The 17,452-nt window shown below is 43.6% G+C and overlaps 1 long non-coding RNA gene across 2 annotated transcripts in view; it reads right to left on the reverse strand.

Annotated features, from left to right (window-relative positions):
• Positions 1–17,452, reverse strand: part of LOC141273223 (uncharacterized) — an 84,695-nt gene that overhangs the window by 40,295 nt on the left and 26,948 nt on the right. The window lies entirely within an intron of this gene.

A 17,452-nucleotide genomic window follows, 5' to 3' on the forward strand; every position in this document is an offset into this window, starting at 1 on the left:
TACCAAACACTAGGGTTCTAAGGGCCCCTGCAAGGTTGTGCTAGGTATCTCCCCATCCAGGCACGCTGGACTGTGTTTAAAGCTAGGGTGACGTTTCCCATTCCCTCAGGATCCCAAAAAAATTCTGGTTGGTTTATCACTGAGACATATCATCTTCCCATAACTCGCTGTTGAATTATAGTAGGTCACACAGGAGCACATGGCATGGGGAAAGGGACAAATCCTGTGCAGCTGCTGTGGGATTTGTTACCCCCCTGCTCCTCTGCCCCCTCCTTTCTGATTGCTGCAAAAGTATTCAAAAGTGTCGGCTTGTACTGTACATGGAGATGTTTGTAACCCTGCCAAACAGTGCATAGTGATTGACATGGGATTACCTTGAATATTTTCACACTAATCTTTAGTAAAAGTTTTATTAAAACATTTACTATTATAAAAATGTATATATTTGTGTTTGGGATGGTCCTCCTTTGATTTTTAGATATTACCTTATATCTTCAGAACGTAATAGCGTTGAGGGAGAGCTAATGGGCATCACCAGGATTCAAATCCACAACCTGCATCATTTGCAGTAGCAAAAGCTGTGAACCACAGCCTGCACTAACACATATATGAGAATTTTCTATACTTCGAAGTGCAGGGTGGGCTCTATATGCCAATACTTTTCTCGTCCCTGTATTCTAGCGGGAAAATAAAAGTAAGAATTTTTTTTCTTCCTTTAATGGTCTCTATTTTACAGTTTGTAATTAAGAGTTTTTCAAAAAGATTTGCAAGACCCTGGTCCAGTGGTCATATCTTTAGTCAGTGAGCCCTGCAAACCTCCTGCTACCTGCCAGCAAGGAATGACCACATGCATAACTTTGCACCGTTCCTGACAATCAGAAGAGAAGCCGTGGATGCCGGCAGTTAGGAGGAGTTTTGCATGGTTCTGATCAGTTGACCATTGATTACCGATGTGGCCACTGGAATAGGATCTTGCAAGTCTTTTCAATTAACTCTACTTGTAATAATTTATGCTTAACCCCTTCACCCCCAAAGGCTGTTTGCACGTTAATGACCAGGCCAATTTTTACAATTCTAACCAGTGTCACTTTATGAGGTAATAACTGTGGAACTGTGGAAAAGGTTGAAAGTTGTCCAGCGATTTCTGATTTTTCCAGCAAAATTTACAAACCATTTTTTTAGGGACCACATCACATTTGAAGTGACTTTGAGGGGCCTTTTTGACAGAAAATACCCAAAGTGACACTATTCTAAAAACTGCACCCCTCAAGGTGCTCAACACAACATTCAAGAAGTTTATTAAAACTTCAGGTGCTTCACAGGAATTTTTGGAATATGGAAGAAAACAATGAACATTTAACTTTTTTTCACAATGTACAAAACAAAGTTATATTGTGGTACCGTGTTAGCCAGAAAAATCGATGTAAATACTTTTATGCCCAAAAATGTCAAAAGTATTCTCTGAGTGATACGTTTATTGGCTAACCAGAAAAAAATATATATATGCAAGCGTTCAGAGCACAGAGGCTCCTTCTTCAGGCAATATTACAAATGAAAAAAAAAATATTAGTCATTTTTGGGCATAAAAGTACTTACATCAACTTTTTTTCACAAAAATGTACTTTTTTTGTACAATTTCTCTTGAGCATGCCGATACCCCATATGTGGGGGAAAACTACTGTTTGGGCGCACAGCATGGCTTTGAAGGGAAGGAGAGCTATTTGACTTTTTGAATGTAAAATTTGCTTGAATAGTTAGCGGATGCCATGTCGCGTTTGGAGAGCCCCTGATGTGCCTAAACAGTTTAAACCCCCCACAAGTGACACCATTTTGGAAACTAGACCCCTCAGGGAACTTTATCTAGATATGTGGCGTGCACCTTGAACCCCCAGGTGCTTCACAGAAGTTTATAACATTGAGCCGTAAAAAATAAAATGTTCACATTTTTACCATAAAAGTGGTTTTCAGCCCCAAATTTTGCATGTTCATAAAGGTAACAGGAGAAATTGCACCAAACCATTTGTTGAGCAATTTCTCCTGTGTAAGCTGATACCCCATTTGTTGGGGAAAACCTCTGTATGGGTGCACGGCAGTGCTCGGACGGGAAGTAGCGCCATCTGACTTTTTGAATGCAAAATTTGCTTGAATAATTAGTGAATGCCATGTCGTGTTTGGGGAGCCCCTAAAGTGCCTAGACAGTGGAAACCCCCCACAAGTAACACTAATTTGGAAATTAGTCCCCTCAGGGAACTTATCTAGATGTGTGGTGAGCACCTTGAACCCCCAAGTGGTAAACAGAAGTTTAAAACGTGGAGTGGTTTAAATCAAAAAAATCCCATTTTTCCCACAAAAATGTTTTTAGCCCCAATTTTTTTATTTTCAAAGGGGTAACAGGAGAAAATGGACACCAAATTTGTTGTGCAATTTCTCCTGAACACTCAGATACCCCATATGTGGGGGGAAAACTATTCTTTGGGCACAAGGCAGGGCTCAGAAAGGAAGGAGTGACATTTTGGAACGCAGACTTTGATAGAATGGTTGGCCGGTGTCATATCGCGTTTCTGAGAGCCCCTAAAGTGCCGAAACAGTGGAAACCCCTCACAAGTAACCCCATTTTGGAAACTAGAGCCCTCAAGGAATTTATTTAGATGAGTGGTGAGCACCTTGAACCCACAGGTGCTTAACAGAATTTTACAACGTGGATCTGTAAAAATGAAACAAATATTTTTTCCCACAAAAATGTTGTTTTGGCCCCCAATATTTTAGTTTTTAAAAGGATGGCAGGAAAAAATAGACCCCAACATTTATTGCACAATTTCTCCTGAGTACGCCGATACTCCATATGTGATTGAAAACTACTTTTGAGGCACAGTGCAAAACTCAGATGTGAAGAAGTGCCATATTGGAGTTCATATTTTGCTAGGCTGGTTTGATGGTGCCATGTCACATTGGCAGAGCCCCTAAGGTGCCAGAACAGCAGAACCCCTCATAAGAGACCCCATGTTACAAATTACACCTCTCAATGAATTCACCTAGGGGTGCAGTGAGCATGTTGACACCACATGTGCCTCACAGAATTTTACACCATTGGGCGATGAAGAAAGAATAATTACATTTTTACCACCAATGTTTTGCTTTAAATTTTCACAATGGGAAATGGGTAAAAATGGCACCAAAATTTGTAACAATTTTTGCTGAATGTAGAAATACCCCATATGTGGCTGTACAGTACTGCTTAGCCACATGGCAAAACTCGGCAAGGACGGAGAGCTATTTGCTTCCTGGAGCGCAGATTTTCCTAGAATAGTATGCAGACTACAGAGACCCTAAGTGCTAGAAGAGCCGAAACCTCCCTCAAGTGACCCCATTTTGGAAATTATATCCCTTTGGGAATTTATCTACAGGTGTGGTTAGGATTTTAACTACATGAGTGTTTTCTAGAAACAAGCAGCAATGGATGCTGCTGAGTGAAAATTGCAAACTGCCGTTGTGACCAGTTCGTTATGCTCAGCTCATCTTGATCCCTACAGAAATGCCAAACATGTGGATGCTAACTGCGGGTTAGGCACACTGTGGCGCTCAAAAGGAAGGTTGGCATTTGTATTTGTGAGCACAGATTTTTCCGAATTTCTGTTGGGGGGCAAGGGCTATTTCGCATTTTCCAGAACCTGTGTGCTACTAGTAACGTGGAAGCCCCCTATATTTCCGTTAATAGATGACGGACCTGAGTGGGGACTTCCTTTTTTTGTGGATTGAGTCTAAGCTTTTATTGTGATCCAAAATATTATGTAAAATGTTCCCATTTATCCTGTGCTCTACGCTGAGCACTATCAGGGTTTCCATTTAAATCACAAAGGAGATTTGAGCAGAAAGACAGCACTCACCAACAGTCGCTGACACAGAGTCCTTTAATCTAGACTGGACATTTCAGGAACAGCGGATGGCTAAGGGGTGCGGGGGTGAGATGAAGACGACGGCTGTTTCGCGCACCAAACTGTGCTTCTACGGGTCCATTAAGGCGAGTGGCGCGGCACTCTTTTCCTTTATGTGTGAAAGGTAAGTGGTATCTGTCCCAACACACCTGAATGATAACAATCAAAATGTGCACAACATCTGAAATATACACAGACATTAAAATAGTGACATTAAAAACAAAATAACAAAAACACGGACATGTCGAGCTTATTAAGTCCAAAGGACCCTGGCCATTAGAATTAAGAATTAGTCTAGCTTCTTTTTGTAGTAACAGCCGATTGTGATCGCCACCTCTAATTGGATATTTAACCTTTTCAATCCCCGAAAACCGTAACAAATTCGGATCGGCATTATGCATCTCGCGCATATTTTTTATTAAACGGGGGGCTCCTTTTCCAGGCGTTATTGATCTATAGTGCTCCCTAAAGCATACAAACAACGGCCTTGTTTTCCCTATGTAAAAAAAATCTACAGGGACAGAATAGGGCATACACTATAAATTTGGATTTACATGTGATGAAATCCTAAACACTAACACTACATGTAACTTGACCTAGTTGGAAAAATGTATCCGTCAGATGTAAATGACAAAAAGAACATTGTCCGCATTTGAAATTTCCTAATGGAATGCCTCTTTCCAGCCAATTTTTATTATCATTTTGTAATCTATTCTTTACCAATTGATCTTTTAAATTATTACTACTTTTGTATGCAAAAAGTGGTTTTCTCATAGCCTAGTCTTGTAAATCCTTGTCTGATTCTATCAAGTGCCAGTTCCTTCTAATGACTGTTTTTACAATTCTGTCACTTCTCTTTTTATTTGTTTTAAAAAAAATTCTTCTGTGGAATCTGGGACACTTTCTATTGCACCATCAAGAAGGGATGCAGGATAGCCCCTGAGCATGAAATTCTCCTTCATATCTACAGCTTGTTTTTGAACTAGATTCATTGGTGCTAATTTTCCATAATCTAAGGAATTTGCTATGTGGGAGACTCATTTTAGTATGGAAAGGGTGTACACTTTCAAAGTGCAACATAGCATTTGACGCTTTGAGTTTTTTAAAGGTTGTAGTGTGGGTTTCGCCTCCAACAATATAAATATTTACATCAAGGAATTCTAAAGAATTTCCTCCCCAATTAGCCGTGAATATCATATTTTCAACAGTTGTCATATTTAAGAAATTTACAAATGCCAAAAACTCCTCCCTTTTCCCCGCCCATACAATAAACATGTCATCCACGTAACGAAAATACATGTCTAATGTATGGGTTTGAAGAGGAAGTAATATATTATTCCTTACTCTGGTCAGAGGTTACAGATTGTAAGGCTGAACAGAAGACCTGGTGCCACTTCACTCCCTTGTGAGTTTCCAGTTAAATCTCCGAGTGACATATTTCAGATGAAACTCCCAAGGGATCCATTCACTATAATGAGGCAGCAGAGTTACTCTGGACTCCGTCAGGTCTCTGATTAACGGTGTCCTTTTTTTCAGAAGTTCACAAAACTGGCCGTCGGCACTTTTATGCACGCCTAATAAGAAGACGAACACTGTGGGATCACAGGCCAGACTGCGTCCATGGTGCCTCCATCTGCCTCATTACAGGGAATCTTCCGCTGGGGGTTGTGTCTGAATCAAATATTTCAGAGATATACACGGAAACCCGGTATAAGCTTTCAGTGCAGAGTGCAGGATAAATGTGAGCCGAGCCTTACTGCGATCTTTTGGAAACAGAACAAAATCAGCAGCGAGTGAAGAATTGGTTTTATTTATATTTTACGTTGTTCCTCGTGCGGTATAAATGATTAGACACCTTTATTCTTCGGGTCGGTGCGATTACAGCGATACCGGATTTATATCGGGTTTTTATGTTTGGATGCTGTAACACACTAAAAACGCTTTTTTTGTTTTTTTCATCGCCATATTTTGAGAGCTATTGTCATGGGTGTGTCAGATGCAACAGACAGTTGCTCTGTATCTGGCTGCAGAAGGTCTCTGCGTTTGGCATTGCAGATGCCTTCTTAATCCTTCTGACCTTTGGACCCAGCGACAACCTCCCTCCTGCTCTGATTGACACACCTGGACCTGGGTGTTTATAAACTCTTGTCTGCTTCGGGGAGTTGCCAGTGATAGTCACTTTTTCCCTTTGTGAAGGCTTGGAGCTACAGCAGTCGGCTTACCTCCTCTCTGGTGCCCTTGGAGAACATTTGGTGTTGTCTCTCTGGAGTTTGCTCAAGCTAAGTTTCTCCCACCCTTGTTTATCACCCTTGTTGTCTTTAGTATATAGTGAGGACTGACCAGTGCTCTACCCCCTCCCTATCCAGGGCCTAGCTCTAGGGATATACAGGGCTTAGGTTTCCTGCTCGGTGATTGGTGTGGAACCAATATAGGGACGGTAGGGTAAGCAGGGTATATTGCCCTCACACGATAGCGCAAGACATGTAGTTAAACCCCGTCTTCTTTAAGAAAAAGAGGCTGTGAACTTCTTTTATTGATTGGAGACAGGAAAGGGTGAAACTATAGGGATGTAATAACAGGGTATTCAGAACATATACTGCACAATGCATAGATACAGATACTCTGCAATACAGGGTATAACATGAGGTAATTGTTACACGCACGCCGATAGGTTCAGATAGGGGTGAGACAGGTTACATGAATTCTTTGGAATTCTGGGGAACCGTTACTCAGGGCGACCACAGACCTTGTGCTGCAGCTTCTCTCAGGCACACAGGGGTATTCACCCTCAGGCACAGACACATAGGTTGTTTCACTTGCTGATCAGACACATTTGACAAGAGTCCTCATAAACGGTAGAACAGTAGCATTTAATAAGAAGCCGCTCAGCCAGTGCAAGTTAAGTCTTATAAGCAACAGGCTCCAGTGACAAACAGTACAGTTTCCTTAGCAGCAGAGCAGTTCACAGTCTTCCCAGTAGTACAGGACAGCACAGTTCTAAAGCAAAGGCACATTAACCCCTTTAGAGCCCATGACGTCTTAGTACGCACATTTGCGTACTGCCAGTTCAGTGAGGGCTGCTGCGCTGAGCCCTCACTGAACCGAGCACATGTCAGCTGATTCTTACAGCTGACATGTGCCCGCAACAGCCGCGGGTGGAATCGCGATCCACCCGCGGCTGTTAACCTGTTAAATGCCGCTGTCAATCTCCGACAGCGGCATTTAACGCGCGCTTCCTGGAAGCGCGTCCTAAGCACCGCCCACCGGCGACCACGTCACGTGATCGCGGGTCGCCGATGGGCGTGCATGACAACCCAGGGTCTGCAGCAGACGCCTGTGGTTGTCATGATCTGGTCGCTATGAGCGCCACCTAGTGGTCGGTGCTCATAGCACAGGACCATTTCTGCTGCATACAGGGGACCCACTGGTCCCATGTATGTAGCAGAGCCGATCAGACAACTGCTGCATCTAGTCTCCTATGGAGACTATTGAAGCATGCAGTAAATGAAAAAAAAAAGTTTTTAAAAAAATAAAAAAAAATAAAAAATATATAAAAGTTTAAATCACCCCCCTTTTGCCCCATTCAAAATAAAATAATAAAAAATAAACCCCACATACACATATTTGGTATCGCCGCGTTCAGAATCGCCCGATCTATCAATATAAAAAAAAAATTAATCCGATCGGTAAATGGCGTAATGAGAAAAAAATTCTAAACGCCAGAATTACGTTTTTTGGTCGCCCCAAAATTGCAATAAAATGCAATAACGGGCGATCAAAACATCGGATCTACCCCAAAATGTTATCAATAAAAACGTCATCCAGGCATGCAAAAAATAAGCCCTCACCCAGCCTCAGATCACGAAAAATGGAGACGCTATAAGTCTCGGAAAATGGCACTATTTTTTTTTTTACCAAATTTTGGAATTTTTTTTCACCACTTAAATATAAAAGAACCTATACATGTTTGGTGTCTATGAACCTGTAGAATAAGAAGGGCAGGTCAGTTTTAGCATTCAGTGAACATGGTAAAAAAATAAATAAAAAACAACTGTGGTATTGCACTTTTTTTGCAATTTTACCACACTTGGAATTTTTTTCCCGTTTTCCCGTACATGATATGGTAAAACTAGTAATGGCGTTGAAAAGTACAACTATTCCTGCAAAAAATAAGCCCTCACATGGCCATATTGACCAAACAATAAAAACGTTATGGCTCTGGGAACAAGGGGAGCAAAAAACGAAAAAGCAAAAACGACAAAACCCAAGGTTGCGAAAGGGTTAATGAACACAGCATTCTTTACAGCACAGTGAGATGGAAGAGAAGGGGGGGGGGGTTTGCTCAGGGAGATGATCCCTGTAACACCATTTCTTACAGTCCTTATCTTTCTGCTTGACAATACTCTGCACTGCTAGTTCAGGAACTCTACCTGACCTTTGCTTAGCTTCACTCCTGACTTGAATCCTTTTCACTTGCAGGGGCGCTTCTGTCAGATGCAGAACACACACACCACCTTTCTCTTCTGCTCCAGCCAGACAGTAAACAACTTTCCCACAATCCCCCTGGGGCTCTGCTAAATCACTCCCCTTCTCCTGTGACTGTGTTAACCCCTCTAGTTGCTGGATGCTTCTGGAGCACAATGTGGCACCCCAGGGGTCTGGTTGCCACAGTAATAGAAATATTACCTCTGAGAGCAAGTGGGAGGTTTCTCTGGTCAGGAGCCCTAAGCATGCAACACTTCCTGCCCAGACCTGGGAGGGGAGGAAACTGCCCTTATAAACTGGGTCTGGGGCGGGATTAGTGAGTTGAGTCAGAGCCTGGAGACAGTTCCAGACACAGGGAAAGAAACAGCAGGAGCTCTGTAGGAGCTAGGAGCAGAAGACCAGGGGCTGGAAGCTAAGCAGAGATATAGCTCGCCCTGGAAGAAGAATCTGATAACCGGACACCGGAGTCCGAGGCTGTGGGGACTGATATCCACCCAGCAGCAGAAACCAGCCGGCAGGGGATTCCAGGTCCTCTGGCCATAGAAGCCCGAAGGCTCAGTCACAAGGAAGGGACCAGCACTGCCATCCAGGAGCGGAGGCTAACAGAAGGCCCCAAGTCACCAGCCATAAGGGTGAGCACCACACGGTATACTCGGGGACGTGGGCTACTTCTACCCGCTTACAGCAAGGTAGCCAGAAAGAGTGCAGATAGACGGGGAGGCCTACAACTCCACCTGGCCAGGGGAACTCCTGTTTCCTCGCAGACTGACCAGGCCCCTTATGTTAGCCAGTACTCCCGGGAGGGTCTGCCTTAATATCACCAGTAAAGACCCTGAACTGCACTGCAAAGACTCTGAGTCGTTCCTGCTTCATTGCCGCACCACCACTCCCGTGCACTATCACCCTCACCATCAACTACACTGCCCTGGGGCTCCACTCTTCCCATGGGGAGTCACACTACCTCAGCTGCACACACCATCAGCCCCAGCGGTCTGCCTTGCAGCGGCGGTCCGCGCTGACCGCAATCCACGGGTGGCGTAGTCGGACAATTAACCTAAAACCCCCACAAAATACCGCCATCGGCCTGACCACCCTGAGCCACGGGACTGGGTCACCGCCATGGATTCTACAACCCCCAGAGACCCGGCTCCGGGTATCCCACACACGTCCACACTAGGCCCAGGGGGCGAGTCAACAACACTTCCTTTGCATTTGATTCGGTTCACCAAGTGTCTCATACGTCAGCATCACGGGCCTCCTCACTTCTCGAGTCGACATCTTCCAGGTGGGTTGTTCCTCAGATACCACGGGTTCTTTGGTCACAGGAATTTCTTCCGCCGCACTCATTTCCTGTGCTTCCTCAGATGCTCTTGGAGCTGCCTCTGCAAGTTCATGTACTTCTCCTGAGTCACCTGTTTCCGCACGGTCTGGTAATTCCGCTCCTCCTGAGTGTCGATCGGTCTCTTCAAGGACCGGTGTTCGATCATCAGATCTGAATTGTACTTCATCTGTACTCCTTTGTACGAACTCTGGAGCCTCAGGACTTAGTTCACTCTCCTGATGATGGTACATCCCTCTCCTTGCCGGTCCAAGAAATACAACGGTGTGTTCTTCTCCATCGAAACTTTCAAGGTCACTATCCACCTCTGGAGCTTCAGTCTGTGGTGGTCCCTTAGTCGATCTCGGACGATGTCGGTCTACTTTTGGGAAGTCTTGTTGTGGTGGGAGATAATCATAGGGTAGTAGTAAATTCCGATGGACTATTCTGGTTTTCTTGTCTCCCGTTTCCAATCGGATTTCATACACTGGGCTATCATCAGCTTTCCTCCTTACGACCACATACACCTTGTCTTCCCAGTACGAACAAAGTTTTCCTGGACCGCCTTTCTCACGTACTTTCTTGACTAGCACCCGGCTTCCATTTCCAAATGTACTCCGGATACTGTAAGTCTCTGACACCGGAGTATGGAACATGATGTTGATTGGCAGTCTTGGCGATCGTCCATACAATAGGAAAAAGGGTGAGTAACCCGTTGCATCGCTCTTTGTACAGTTATGGGAATGTACCACTTTTGACAGAGAACTCTTCCAGTCTTTCTTCTCATCAGCTGTTAAAGGGCACAATATCGACAATAATGTCCGGTAAAAACGTTCCACTTGTCCATTGCCCTCTGAGTGATAGGGCGTTGTGTGGGATCTCTGAATACTACAGTACTTTCCTAGCTTGACAAAGAGCTGGTTCTCAAATTCTCTTCCTTTGGTCATGGTGTAACCTCGTAGGGAACCCAAACCTCAAAGCAAAATAATTGAAGATCTTCTCTGACGCTGTTCGACCTGATTTATTAGTGGTGAGCATATGCTTGAGCAAATCGAGTGAAATTGTCCATCGCCACCAAGATGTAACCACTCTTACTCGTCTCGAGATGTAAAAAGTCTATTGAGACCATTTCAAATGGATACATAGTTTGGATGTTGCCCATAGGTGCCTGGGTTGATGTGTTGGGACGTTTAACTGTCAGACACCCACACTTCCTGGTCACGTACCTCTCAATATCTCTCTGCATGTACGGCCAGAAAAACGTTCACAGATCAAGTTGGTTAACCTTTCCACTCCCAGGTGTCCCATGTTTTCATGGAGTTCTTTGAAGACCAACCTACGGAATACTCTGGGTAGTACCAAGTGCCAGTTTTGTCCTCCTTTATGATACAGGATACCGTCTTTACTGAGGTAGAGCTTCGTCCATTCTTTAATTAAAACAGATACTGCTGATTGTCTCTCTCCCTTTTACTTGGAAACTGATTTTAGTCCACATAAAGTAGTATTCTACAATCATCTGATCTTCCCTTTGTGCTCTACGGATTTTCCCTTTTGGTAGTTGTTGAATAGACCAGGGATGATCTTGTTCTCTCGCTTTTATGGTGGTTTCCACCGGCAACTGACATCACAATGGTGTATCTTCCTCCTGATAAGCTTGTAGTGCTTGGGTAGTGCTCTCAATTGCTTCCAGACTGACTTCCTCCGAGCATTCTTGCATGAACTCCTTAGGCTCTAGTGACATTCTTGACAATCCGTCAGTATCTGTATTGCATTTTCTTGACCTGTACTTGATGCTAAAATTTAAGTCAGCAAGTTCAGCGACCCATCTCTGACCTGTTGCATTCAGTTTGTCTGTAGTAAGGACATAGGTCAAAGGGTTGTTGTCAGTGTATACCTCAAACTCTTTGCTGTAATAGAAATAATCTCTAAATCGTTCACAGATAGCCCATTTCAGTGCCAGGAACTCCAATTTTCCGGAATGTAGATGGTAATTCTTCTCGGCATCTGTCAATGTTCTAGAACCGTAACTGATGACTCTCAATTTTCCAGGAAAAAATATAAGCAATCTGACACATCAAACAACAATTTGTATCACACATAACACTCACCGCCCCTATTCGGGGCCGCTCCGTGGACTGCGGCGGAGGGGTGAAACTCCAGGAGTAAGCATGCATCTATGTGTCTGGTCTGGTTTTTTTTTTATTATTATTTTTATTTTTTTTTTATATATATATATATATATATATATATATATATATATATATATATATATATATATTTTTATTATTATTATTATTTTATTTTTTATTTTTTTATTTATTTATTTATTTATTTTTTGCTACCCATCATATCAGTCCAATGCCTCCCTAAAAAAATTTTTAGATTTCTTGTAGGAACGCCACATGGTAGATAATTATAGATTTTGACAAAATAGTCATTTGGTTAACATAGGGTGAAAATTTGAGAAATGACACTATTGGTAAGAAATATATGTATACATGAGTCCACCTATATTCATCAATTAGACTCCAGGCTCCACAACAGAGAGGAAGAGTAGATTTGAGTTGGGTGTTACCTCTGAGGGTGACCCCACCCACAAGTAAAGATGCTGGGTATAAGAGTTCAGTCAAACCTAAGGTCTCATACTCACCTGATGAAGGCTCTATGAGCAGAAACGCGTTGTGTGATCCTTTTTAAAGACTCCCTTCTCCCTTCCCCTTTGTACATCCATGTCCCTTATGTGTATTCACGGTTTTATGATTTTTTAATAAACCTACAAATATTAATCCTTGGTGGAATATCCTTCATGTGATTGCACCACAATTGGAAGATTCAACAATTTTTTGGTTACTCTTTCTTCCACGGGAGCGCCTCCAGAATCCATTTGTCTCAATTTGTTCACGTGGTGGCTGTCTGTCGGGTAGAACAAATATACCACCACCGTCTATGGAAGAGCTGCAAACCGTGGTCTGAGAACCCTAATAACGGACAAATTCCTCAAATAGAGTTGTGCCTATCAGCACAACTTGCTCAGGTGAGCATAAAAGATTTTATATTCTTTTAAAAATTTCCAGTCTCTACTTACTACGCTCAGGTAGCGCTCTCTTTCCCTTTTTCCTCCACTTCTTTCTACCCAGGACCGTGACCATTGGCATTCCTTGGCATAATGTCCTTCCTCACCACATCTTACAGTGGACGCACCGTACTCTGATTTGATGAATGGCACGCTTCACAAGCCGAGTATCTTCTGTTTTGGAACCCACTCCTGGGTCTGAGAGATACAAGTTCTGGCCTGGAACGAATCAACTCTCGCAGTTCTCTCTTTTGTTGGTGATTTAAGGTTCCCTCTCGGAGGTGGCACTGGATGGTGTCCATGATGATCTTCGGACTGGCCACTGCGAGTCTCCAACTGCAGCTGACTCATTTTTATGATTTTAGGAGCAGAGCCTCTCTTTCACTTTTCACTTTCGCTCTCTGACTCTAAAGTAGCGGCCTCATTCATTTTTTTCAATTAGGACTTCGTCCAGAATGGCAGGATCTTTTAGGTACTGTTTCAGCTGCAACTCGATGTCTTTGCTGATTAACCCTGTTCCCAATGATCTCAAGAACTTCTTCTGGACTAGTCCAGCATCAAACTTCTCTTCTGCTTCTACATCTCTGGATGCAAACAACAGTCTACCCTTCAGTTCAATTACTCTGAACAAGAAACTTTGGGGTGATTCATTATTTTTCTGTGAGAGGATAATGTGTCGGTGGAACAATCCTGAAGTATCCTCTTCTTTATAGTGCCCTTTTAAAATCATCTTCAGCTGTTGCAAGGTCAGTTGATTCTTCTTTTCAAGCATACTACAGAGGTTCAGTCCTGGGCTGATCGCTTTCACCACCACCTCAACGATCTCATCTAGCTCGTAGCCTTTCTGTAAGCCTGCATCGATCTGGTGCAACAAGTTCATATAAGACATTTTCTCTTTCTGTTCACACTCTCCAATCTGTCCCATAAACGGTAGAACAGTAGCATTTAATAAGAAGCCGCACAGCCAGTGCAAGTTAAGTCTTATGACCAACAGGCTCGAGTGACCAACAGTACAGTTTCCTTAGCAGCACAGCAGTTCACAGTCTTCCCAATAGTACAGGACAGCACAGTTCTAATGCAAAGGCCCATTAATGAACACAGCATTCTTTACAGCACAGTGAAATGGAAGAGGGGGGGAGGGTTTGCTGAGGGAGATGATCCCTGTGACACCATTTCTCACAGTCCTTATCTTTCTGCTTGACAATACTCTGCACTGCTAGTTCAGGAACTCTACCTGACTTGTGCTTAGCTTCACTCCCAACTTGAATCTTTTTCACTTGCAGGTGCGCTTCTGTCAGATGCAGAACACACACACCACCTTTCTCTTCTGCTCCAGCCAGACAGTAAACAACTTTCCCACAATCCCCCTGGGGCTCTGCTAAAACACTCCCCTTTTGTGACTGTGTTAATCCCTCTAGTTGCTGGATGCTTCTGGAGCACAACACTTCCAGCCTCATGTGCTTGAGTTACTTCTAAGGCTAAGTGCCCACGATGCAGAAATGCTGCATATTTTTCCCGCATCTCCCTGGCAGGAAAAACGAATGCGGATTTTACATGCGTTTTTCCTGCCAGGTAGAAGCATTTTTGCATGCGGGTTATCAAGCGCTTTTCCAAACGATTTTAGCATCACTTGGAAAAGTGCTTGCATGCAACCGGCATGGATTTATATAGTGTGACCAAGTAATAGTTAAAAAAAAAAAGAATAAGTATGATAAAAAATAAAGATTATACTTACCTCCCGATGGCCCCTGGTCTTTTCTCCGCTGCGTCCTGTCTCTTGTACTGCTCGCAGTGGTGTGAAAGGACCTTTCATGACATCATTTAGTCATATGACAGGTCACGCTACCGCCGGCGCTAGCGAGCCACCCAACACATCGGTCGCATCGCTGAGGAGACTGGGGGCCATCGGAAGGTAAGTATAATCTTTATTTTTTATTTTAATTTTTTTTTAACAGGTATCATGGTACCCTGGTCTGGAGGAGAGTCTCCTCTTCTCCAGACTCGGGTACCATCCGCACATTGAATCGCTTAATAATCGCATGTGCACATGTAATCATGCGGATATTAAGCAATTCAATGCAAGTCAATGGCGGCAATTACGCTGCGTGTCCGCAAAATTAATGGGCTTGCTGCATATTTTTCTGCAATGATAATCCGCAGCGGAAATTTCCCCAGCATGTGCTCAGCACATGCGGATTATCATTGGGAACCATGGGGCACGTATTACCAAGCGTTTTTTAAGCTTTTTCGCTGCGGAAATTTCGCGGCAAAAACGCTTTAAAAACACAGAGTGGGAACGCAGCCTAATAGTTGCTGAATGCTTTTAAAGCAAAAGCACTACTTCTGCATGTCACATAATGTACAAGCTGATGATTACCTAACTAGTACTTAAACATACTTGTAGCAATACTGCATTAAAACACATAAACAATAACTCACCAATAGTGATGAGCGAGCACTTAAATGCTCGGGTGCTTGATGCTCGGGTTGAGCAAATTGGAATACTTTGGTGCTCGACCCAAGCAACGAGCCCAATGTAAGTCTATGGGAAACTTGAGCATTTTTCAGGCGACTCCCCCCGGCGGTCTGCAGAGGGCCTAAAATTTGCCCAAATCGATGGGAACAGTGCTCAAATGACATGGAGACAGCATGGGGAAGACCCCTGGAAGCATTTCTGACTCCCAGGTCACTGCTGTCAACAACGTTGTCAGAGGTATTACGCCACTTTTACGGACTCACAATAAAACATACCAAAACGAAACCAAAATGGATTTTCCTGGGAAATATGTTAAGGAACATACTTTCCAGGGTAATGACTTGTATATAAAGCAAAATAAATAACCAAAAACAAAAATGCTCCTCCACACCTTGGGCTATGTTCACACATAGCGTTTTTGATGTGTTTTTTCACTTTTGCATTACTTTCAACCGTGACAAATGCATTCACCAGAAAATGTCATTTAAACATTTTACAACCTTATCTGGCCATGTGGTGTGTGAGATATCATCAGACACATTGTGTTTCATTTATGAAGGAGGGACTCTGAAAGTCACAAAGCCTATTTTTATAGGGCCATCAGGCGGCCTTTACTATTCTTAAAGGGCCAGCAGTCGGCCCTCACTATTCTTAGAGAGCCATCAGCCGGCTATGTTTTATTATTCCCATTACTAAAGAGTGGGTCTCCTATACTGTTATTGCGTATGCAGTGAGTGCCAGGGCTGCCCAAAATTTGGACACACCCCAATACCACTTTGAAAATTTGGATGCACCTCAATACCCCTTTGAAGAGACTTAGAGGAGGGCCTCCTGAAAACAATATTCCCATTATTAGGAAGTAGGTCTCCCATTGTGTTTGACAATGCAGTGAATGCAAGGGTTGCCAAAAATTTAGAGGCACTCCAATGCCCCTTGGAAGAGACGTGGAGGTCAGAGGGCCTCCTGAAAACAATGTACCCATTATTAGGAAGTGGGTCTCCCATTGATTTTGCCTATGCAGTGAATGCAAGGGTTGCCAAAAATTTGGAGGCACTCCAATGCCCCTTGGAAGAGACGTAGAGGGCCTCATAAAAAATATTCCCATTATTAGGAAGTGAGTCTCCCATAGTGTTGGCCTTTGCAGTGAATGCAAGGGTTGCCAAAAATTGGCAGGCACTCTAATGCCCCTTGGAAGAGACGTGAAGGAGGGCCTCATAAAAAAATGTTCCCATTAAAAAGGAGCGGGCCTCCTATACTTGTAATGCCCATGCACTAAGTGTATGGGCTGACAAACATTTACCCCTGGGGGGTATACATGAACATACTGTATAAAAAATTTTTTTTACGGGCATCATGAACACCCTTTAAAAAAATTATGTGGGTGTTGCATCACGGACCACGGTCACCCTGGTGATATGGTAGTGGAGGATGAGAATGAGGAGGACAAGAGCAAATAGCCAAAATCAGGAAGCGTATACCCATGTCTGGGTGTGAAAAGGTGCATGGGAATACACCTTCCAAGAAAAGACACTGGATTTGAGTTTATGTTACGCTGCTATCATTCGGTGGTGTTGAGAAGTCTGGCCCAATCCAGCCCTTGTTCATTTTTATAAGAGTCAGCCTGTCAGCATTTTCAGTTGACAGGCAGTTATAATTCCACCAGCGGCACTAAAAACCCGCTCTGATAAAATGCTGGCGGCAGGGCAGGCCAGGACCTCCAAGGCATAGAGAGCCAGTTCATTCCACGTATCCAGATTGGATACCCAATAATTATAAGGCACAGAGGAATCACGGAGGACGTTGGTACGGTCGGCAAGGTACTCCCTCAGCATCTTCCCAAACTTTGCAGTCCTTGTGAGAGTACCCCGCGCCTCAGGGCCTGTGCGATGGGAGGGTCTGAGAAAACTCTCCCAGAACTTTGACAGTGTTCCCCTGCCTCTGCTGGATTGAAGTTGTGTCTCTTTCGCCTGTACTCCTTGGTTGTCCAATGAAGTGTGCCCACTGCCGCCAGTGTTTTCAGATGGGAATTTTTCTAATAGTTGCGCAACAAGGGCCTTCTGGTACTGCCCCATTTTTGTACACCTGTCCACCTCAGGAATAAGAGATATAAAGTTCTCCTTGTAGTGTGGGTCTAGAAGTGTCAGCAATGACTGTCACCCAAAATTTTG

This window comes from Phyllobates terribilis, unplaced genomic scaffold, assembly GCF_046119375.1.
Source record: "Phyllobates terribilis strain yellow unplaced genomic scaffold, ASM4611937v1 Scaffold_5__5_contigs__length_657084704, whole genome shotgun sequence".
NCBI lineage: Eukaryota > Metazoa > Chordata > Amphibia > Anura > Dendrobatidae > Phyllobates > Phyllobates terribilis.